The sequence below is a fragment of the Accipiter gentilis genome, chromosome 7 (genome assembly GCF_929443795.1).
Source record: "Accipiter gentilis chromosome 7, bAccGen1.1, whole genome shotgun sequence".
Taxonomy (NCBI): domain Eukaryota; kingdom Metazoa; phylum Chordata; class Aves; order Accipitriformes; family Accipitridae; genus Astur; species Astur gentilis.
In genome coordinates this window covers 37992228-38001280 of record NC_064886.1, presented here as the reverse complement: position 1 = coordinate 38001280, position 9053 = coordinate 37992228, and positions in this window count along the sequence as shown.

Here is a 9053-nt window from a genome sequence, read left to right as displayed (position 1 = left end):
ACCTCTTTTAGTACTTCAACAAACAGGTCACCATCCTGGTTGCAGCTTTTGGGGGGGTTTTGCCGATCCCATATAAAGCAGATGCAGAGGAGAGCAAGGCAAATAGTTCATATAAAAAGTCTTGGTAGCTCCCAAGAACACTTAGGAACCAGGTCAGAGAAGTGGTGGTGTAAACCACGGCTTTACCCTTACACCTTGCTCTGCTGACCCTTGAGAAGGAGTAGGGGAACCGCTGCCGTAGGGCTGCAGGTAGGATTGCTGCTGTACTTCAGCCACCCTTGGTCACAGCCTGACGTGCTCGGGCCCTTGGTGGAGAGGGGCTTGCCCTGGAAACTGCCTGCCATGACCTAGAGAAAGGGATGACATACTCAGCTGAGGTGCTCTTTGAGATTATCCTACAGGGGAACGGCCAGACGGGATTTAGTGCCGAGTTGTGCAAATGAAGGTGGGCAAATCCAGGATAACTGTGAACTGGGCAAGGTGGTGCAGAGGTGCTGGAAAAGGGATAAAAGAAAAAGCTGTTCTCTGGTTCATCTGCGGTGGTGTGGTTATGCACTCACAAATGTAAAAATGTTGGTGAGGAGACAGCAAACTGACATTTGTAGGCACTGACATACAACAAAGTCGCTGCAGAACAGGCCCCGTTTGTTTGCCGGCATAACCCCAAAGCCACAAGCGCAGAGGCGACGGCAGAAAATGCGTGACTCTCAGCGTTGCCTGTATTTACATAAAGAAATTTCACTTCAGTTCACACTTCCTTGGGAATACATGGGAGGGGGTATCTCTTCAGCTGAAGATGCTGTCTCAGCCTTATATAAATACCTGTAGAATTGCTCAAATAGTTCATTAGTAGCTTATGAGTTTGTGTGCTCGCATTCCTCTCTAGCTCTAATTGCAAGGATGTTGATTCGTACCGCATCCGACCGGAGCCGGCTAACAGATTCTCTGCTCTATTGCCCCATTAAATGAGGTGTTACTGTATTTGACTCAAGCTGAAAAGGATCCCTTCCCATTTAGTAAAGAGACCGGCTAGGGCTGACCTAGCTGGGGACAGATTTCCTTCCAAATCTCAGAGAAGTCCTCCTGAATATGAGATGTTAATTGTGGCAGGAATTAAGGATTAAACAGTCATGGCTTCAGGTTACTATTGGGAACTGAAATCAGGATTACAAAGGAAACTGGGCCATGCCCTCACAATGCTATTACCCCAGTTCTTGAATCTAAAAAACCTGAGAAACTCATCCTCAGTGACCAATAAAAACTAGTCTAAATTGTGCTTACTGAGGCCTGAGGAAAAGAGTCATAATTGTGCAGCCATAGTTTGGACACCTTTCAAAGCAGAAGATAACATCAAGGACAAGAGAGTGAAATTCGGCCCTGATTTATACCCTCTGCAACCTTTAGTAGTGCCAAAGCTCCAGCATTGGCCGTACATCAGACCACAACCTCATCTCCTGCCCAGGAGACACAGTCCCCACAACCAGGGGCCAGCCACTCGCACCTCGAGTCACCGCGAGGAGACCGAAGATGCTGCAAAAACATTTTCCCTTGGGAAAATCAATTGAAGTCCCTGCATAAATTCAGCCTCAAAGCTGGGGTAACTGTTAACCTCACGGGCTGCATTCCCCGCTGTGGGCAGGTACAAGGCTGGAGTCTGCTCCCTGGGGAGGGGGGAGGGGGGAGGCCAGGTCTACCTGCCCCATAGCACCTACTGAAGGGCTCAGCGTTGGGGTGATGCCCCCCCATTCAAGTTCTGGCGGGGGGATGCTCAGATGGGCTTAATATTTATGATGGTGCGAAACCCCGTACCTGACCCCAGAATACAAAGCCATAGAGATGAACGGGAAGAAAAAGAAATTCTGCAGTTGAAATTTATGACATGGTAGCACAATCTTAATAACCAATTAAAGCCAAGATTTATTGGGAGCTAAATTACATTTGTATTATAAATAGAACTAGAATATACTGTTACAGAACAAAAGCAAAACATCTTAGCATTTAATATTGTAAAAGACAAAGTAAGCTAATGGACCCTAAATGTTAATGGGTGTAAAGATTTACACTTTAATTGCATTTTTAAGTCATCTTATTTTACAGTGCTCTTTTTTCTGTGTACATAGAAATCAACAATGTGCTGCAACATTATACTTAGTAGTGGCAAGACCGACTTAAGGAAATCTGTTATTATAGGCAAGATCAGTTTATTAGTTATAAATCCTCACAAACATTTTAATTGAAATGAGCAGTGGACTTTCACTGACCTTGGCTGTACGTATGTGAGACCTTCATAGCAAATTAAGCTGGTGAAAAGTGTGTGTGTGGGGGGGGGGGCGGGGGGGGCGGAAGCCAAGAAGGGAGGGAGTGGTAACAAGACAATTTCTATTTGTAAAGCCAACAAATAAACCATATTCGATTTAAGAATTTGCTTTATGACAGGGAAAAAAACCAACCCTAGCAAATGATGAAACATGAAATTACATTTGATGAAATTATCAAATAATAATATTGTATTTATTAAAGTATTATCAGCTATAATCCAACTTTGGGATGATATCTGAGGTTGGCATTTTAGGACCTGCTTTCACAGCATATAGAAATGTTACAAACTTCCCAGAAACTGACTCCTGTGCTCGTAAAATTTCTCTTCCAGTTTGTGTTACCGCTTCAAGATTCATAAGCTGAGTTACAGTTATAGATGAATCTAACTCATATTACATTTGAAAAAATAAATGTGCACTAAAAGTAATTAAAGCATGTTGGTTCATGAATAATACACCATTTTACTACTATTTGCGGAGTATAATGAGACAAGCTACTAAATTGACAATGAATGCTCTATTATGGGATTGCCAACTGTTTTATAAGATATTGAACAGATTCATTTATTCTATCATCATGTGCATTATCAAGCTATTGCTTTTTAATAAATTAATTTCTCCTATGTCTCCAGAGCCTTACTTTGAAATCTGGCTGAAGGCATAAATGAAATTAATTTTGTGGTCTGAGTTTAACTACCAGTGCCGGGTGACTTGCAAATACCGCGTCGCAGTTGGCAGCCGCCACAGAAGGGGATTTCTGCCGGGTGGCCACAGCAGCGGCGCGCTGGCCCCGGCAGAGGGGCTTAATTGCGATGGCAAAGGATGCTTTTTAATAGCCAGCTGACAGAAATAGTCGCCCCTGCAGGGTAGGGCTCTCTGACAGCTCTTCTTTATCAGGGGCTCTCCTTGCCAGTCATCCCCCCTTCCCCTGCCCTTCACCCCCACCCACTAACATGCTGTAAATTGACCCTTTAATTGTTTAGCAGCCTAAACCTGGTGACACCATTCATTGACTGTAAAGCAGCACTTAATCCCTGGTTGGGTGATAGTGTCATTAGGAAAGTAATGTGATTGCAGGGACGAATCTCCCATCTTGGCTGCGCGCTGTGTTGGAGGAGAGGATTAGCTGTGAGCCCTCGGCTTGGGCTGAAACAACACGTAACGTCCATACAGCCCCGATGCTGCAGAGCTATTTTGCTCGATGGTAAACAACTTCTAATTGCGGCTGTTGACAGGACTCACCATGTTATAACTAACCTTGCTGCAATGTTATTATTTCTGAAGGGAGCCTTTCTCCATATTTTTAACAATAAGTCTGACAGGTGTCATATTAAAAACAGGGCTTAATTCTAATGCAGCTATTCCCACCCGCCCTTCCCTTTTCATTTTTGTGCCTCTGTAATGCATGAATTTCTCCTGCTCATAAAGATTAAAGGAACAGCTTTGCTGGAAGGAAAATACTTCTGGTTTGTTTGTAGTCCAGGTACCTTCGTGATGGTCTCAGTACCGGCTCCTTTTCTCCTCTCTTCTCCAGCCACGCCGGCTCAATGCTGGGAGGGAAAGAGAGGGAGAGAAGTAAAGCCTTCCCTGGGATGAGAGGTAATTCAGGATCCATTGAAGCGAAATTTCAGGCTGCTTTTGAACTGTGACCCGCGGCCACCGGCCGGGCGCTCCGTGGGCTGCGCAGCCTGTGATGCATTGCTGACTGCTGTCCACCAGAGACCGAGCCCAGGCCAGCAGTTCACTTACAAGTTTACACTGGATTTAAGTCAAAATGCTAAAATGCTGGTGTTCAATCACTGCTAACTGTGTGCTCGGCAGACAGCTCCCAGCAGACTCTGTGCTTGTAAAATCCAATACGCCACATAAAGTAAGGGTTTATGGAGGTGCAAGGGGTTTAGAAGACATTTTTTTCCCCCTTCCCTCCTGCTTGGTTTCTTGTGACGCTGCTTTTCAGGCGCTGGGACGGCTTCAGCTGCATCCTGCACAGAAACCAGGCGGCAGCGCTGCCCATGGAAAGGCGCTGCCCGTTTCCATAACCTTTCCCCATCTCTCCTGCCCTTCCTCTCAGGCTGCCTGCAAGACGCAAAGTCCATTCTAAGGCCATTAGTTATGAGTCGATGTGATGATCAGAGTTGGGACCGGTGTGGTTCCCATGCGCTCGCTTTCTCTCTCCTTCCTTTGCCAAAAGCTGGCACGTTTCACGCCCGCAAGCATCACACGCGTATCTCGGTCCCTACTAAGAACATTACAGAGCTGCTCAAACTGCTGCTGCTAAAGGCCTACGCCAGCTCAAGGAAAAGGGTGCCTGCTTTGCCAGGAGGGATCGTGTAAATCCAATACACAAAGTCCCTAATTTAGACTGTGCTCCCATATCCGCGGGCTCTGCACCAGACCTGCGTAAGGTTTCCATATGAACAATGCGCATGGCGCAGACTTCAGTCTCAAAGCATTGGCTAATGTTCAGTTTTTATAACAGTTCTTTTAAAAGAGTGAAGATAACCAGGCAAAATAGTCTCACCAGGCGTTTGGCAATCTGTTCTGTACCCCCTTAAGGTAGATGATTTTCTGGGACTCAAAAAAAATATATATTATTTCTTCCTCTCTTTTTTTTTTTGCATAAGCAACTGCCCAGCAAATTGATAAGAGCCCTTTTTAATTAGATAGTGAAGTTGTATGGGTAATGTTCCATATAAAAGGTCTATAAAACACAGCAGAATTAATAAAATGACTGCTTCTCATTTAATTCAGGTCCTCCAAAGGGATCCGTATGTCTTGCTTTGGTCTGTTTGTAGTACTTCTCTCCACCACCCAGCCACGAATTGATTAAAATCACATTCCTCACTTAAAACCGGAGCCCAGTTGGTAAGAGATACTGGATAGTAATTAAGGTCTGTGCACAGACACATGAACCCCCATAAAAAAAAAAATACCAAAAGGAATCATTGTGCATCGCTTGGATTATATGCAAACACAGCTCATGTTGACAGCTACCTCTGGATGACTCCATCAGTACACACTTTATCTCCAGCTGTCCAAGTAATTTTCCCAGGATTTCGCCCCTCTTTTTCACTCCTCTCCACACAGATGGATTAGAGCAACAAACGGTTTACATGCTGCACATCATTAGCTATCCTCCCTCACTACCCAGCAGATAACAACTGGGCTCTATCATCAGGACATTCATAACACCTTGACACTTTTACAACTATGCTGTTCTCTGCCAGAGCAATCTTCTCTTTTAAAGCATGAAGCTAATTCACGAAACACCCATTGGAAAGTACTCTGCAAACGCAACAGGGGTGGGAGAGAGAAGAAAAAGCACAGCCCAGAAAAGGCATCTAGTAAATAACACAGTTAGCACTGTTAAAAAAAAAAAAAAAAAAAAAAAAAAAGACAAGAGAAAAGCAGCACACTCTTTCTCTCCAAGATACCTCTCTATTTTCCCATTGCCTCCGTCCCACGGTGAAGGACATCAGCAAACAGCCGTGCATCTGTCTGCCGTATTTCAATGCTTCCATCACCGTGTCATCCAGGCACCCTCGGTGCCTGGCGTCAGCGCAGCTCTCTGCGATTGCAGGCTGAAGCAGGCGGACAGTTTGGTTGCGAGGGTCCCCGTCCGGGCACTGTGCTCCTGGCGACGACTCGCCTTCTTCCCCTGGGGACGGGGATGGGTTTCGCTAAGGAACCTCTTTGCAAAGGGACCGGTTGAAGACTTCAGTCAGTAGTGGTACTGCCCCGTATTACCAACAGCTATCCTGGTTTTCTTAAACTGCCTCCGGTCTCAGGGCATCTTGACTCTAAAAGATTTGTTAATAAAACAATGTATTCCCTGCGTAGGTTGGGATCCTGCTTCGGAGACGTGGGCTTACATTTAGAATAAAATACAAGCCTACATCAGCCACTGTGGATGGAAAGAAATACATTTTAGCAGCATTTTCCAAGCTTCTCAGCGTGCCCCCCTGCCGCCCCAACCATACATTTTAATGTATAGTACACGCTTGTTTAAAAAAGAAATACATAAGGAGAAAGAGTAATTACCGTAGCTTAAATTCAGCCTGATAAGAAGGGCTTGCACAGTCTGAGCAGCTGTTCCACTGCCATTCAGATTATGAAAATACAATCCTAGAGAACCTTGTCAAGATACATACAGAGCATGAAATGTATAGGCAATTTTTCCCCAGCCACATATAATGATCAATTCCAAAGCCACAAGTGATACCAAAGGACAAAATAAGATCTGTCTAGACTTTCTCACTTACAAGATATTGATCATTCCAATGGTAAACTGGTTAGTATAAGTGTGTTTGGCTTGAAAGGTCACGAGCTTAACACCTGACAAGGAGTTATTCAACCTTGATATAAGTCAAATTATTGCCGTGTTGCTGGAAGGACTTTCTCTAATAAAAATCCCTACCTGCTCTGAGAATATCTGAAATTTGTCTTCCAGATGTCAAAAGAAAAAGTGGGTAAAAAAAAAAAGAAAAAAAGTCAAGACTTGGCATGGGTTTCTGCTGGTTCACCTCGATCTGATTTTGCAAGTAGAGGTCCCAGCAGTCAGTTACTTTCTGGGCAGACCACAGGCAACATCTGCTGCCCGGAGAGCAGTGGAAGCTGTCACCGATTGAAATGGCACCTCCATTCCCCCAAGAGCTTCTGCTGGCTCTTCATTCCCAGCAAGGGAGTTTGCTCGCTCACCTCCATGGACTTGCAGATCCAGGGCACCCATATAGAGGCAAAAAAAAAAAATCGCCATTAAAACGAGAAATGTTGACTTTGGAGGGAAAACAGAGGGGAAAGGGTCAAGCAACGCCCTTCAGCATGTGGGTGGGAAATGCTCCGTGGCATCATCGCCTTCCGACACCTCCCCTTCAGAAAGTCCCGTGGGGCTTGAGCGATGCGTCAGAGAGACAGTCCTTACCCAGCTGCCTCCTTTTTTATGGGGATAACTAGCAAGTGCTTATTAGGACTATTAGGAGCTTGATGTAAGTTTGCTGGATCTTTTCCAAGAACTATAAATACCGGATCTATTTTGCTTTATTCAGTTCTTTTTGTTTTGCTGATATGATACTAGTTAAGGTTAATGGGGTTTGCTTTAATATTAGACACAGGATCACTTAACTACCTTTAATGAACACTGGAGTCAATGCATTGTGGAGTAATTCACAAAGACATTGCCTCAGGTAAATCAACCGGAAAAATGTAAGCCAGTCAAATAAATAAATCTGACCGGCTGTAAATGTGCCAAATTTTACACCAAAATATATTTGAAAGCCAATGACTTAGGCACATCTAGGTTATTAAAATGGAGGGTTTGGAGTCTGTTGCTTTTCAATTGCTTTTTGGTTTTTAATGTCCCCTGCACATCCCTCCTGTGCTGAAACCAAGCTGAGAGTGCAAGAAAAATTATTTTCACAAGTGTTTCTAATAGAAGCAAATGCTCTGCAGCTTTGTGCCATTACTTTTTTATTTGGAATGAAAATGGTAAAAAAAGAGAAAGCTTTTTTATGCTGGCTATCTCAACACAGGAGAGAGAGACAAAGAGAAGTACAGAGAGGTGGAGAGGAAAAATGGAGAGAAAGAAAGAGAAGGAGAGAAAAAGAGAGAATGAAAGAAAGAGAGAAGAAGAGAGTGAAAGAAAAAGTAAGAAAGAAGGAAACAGAGAGCAAGTCATTTTATCTGAGTTGGAGAAAATTGTGACAGTGAAATTTTAGACAGGGTAATACATTAGTGTCAAATATTTATTAACCAGAAACAGGAACCAGAGGAACCCAACCAACTAGGTGAAGTTAGGGAGGTAGCTTACTACATACTAATGCAAAACTATGCTAACATTAAAAATGCTTTTACCTCATAACACTGAAATAGTGAGCTGCGTACGGAGGAAAAACACCTCCCAGATATTCTTTGAAGGAAGGCAGGCAATCTCTTTAAGTACTGAATTCTCATAAAAGCATGCAATATTTCAGCAATAAGGAATGACAGGGTGTTCATTATTGGTTATTAATGTTTGCCTAAATGGAACATAAGGCCCAGGCGTTTCGGGGGAGTGCGGAGCTCCCAGCATTGCTTAATTACTGCCTCTTCTTAATCCAGCAATGCCAACTTCTGATGCAAAGCTCTGCTGTCATAGACTGGCTGTATTATTATATGAGAGTAATTCTGTTTGGCTGTGAAAAGGAAAAATAATGCATTTGTGAAGGCTGTTGCACAGGTAACAGAAGTTAATCAGTTTTTCTCCCCAGATAAACTCCAGACAATACAAGGAATTTGACTGTAACCATCACCTCAACTGGCAAACACTTTGACCCATGCCAGCAGTTTTTAGACATTACACTATACCAGCATCTGGTCCGTGCAGCACAGGCTGGACAAAACTTCTAGGAGACAAGAAAGAGGTTTTTTTTCCACAGCCCCCCCCCCCCCCCCCCCCGCCCCTTTTTTTTCTTTCTTTTTTTACAAAAGGGCTGAAAAGGGATGTTACTCTTTCTGGAATAGCCCCTTTTATTTCTTTATTCCACCAAATGTTTCCGTGCAGGAACAATCTCAGTAGGATGTGCTGGCCTTGGGGAAGGGGCTTGCTGCAGATAGTAGAGGAAGACAGGTGGGCAGGATTGCTTATTTAACTGAAGGCTGTTGCTACACAGGTGATGCAGCAGGTATAAGTAAGGCCATATATTCTTTACTGCTGCTTCAGGAAAGGCTGTGGCATCAGGTAATGAAGTGGCCAAGTAG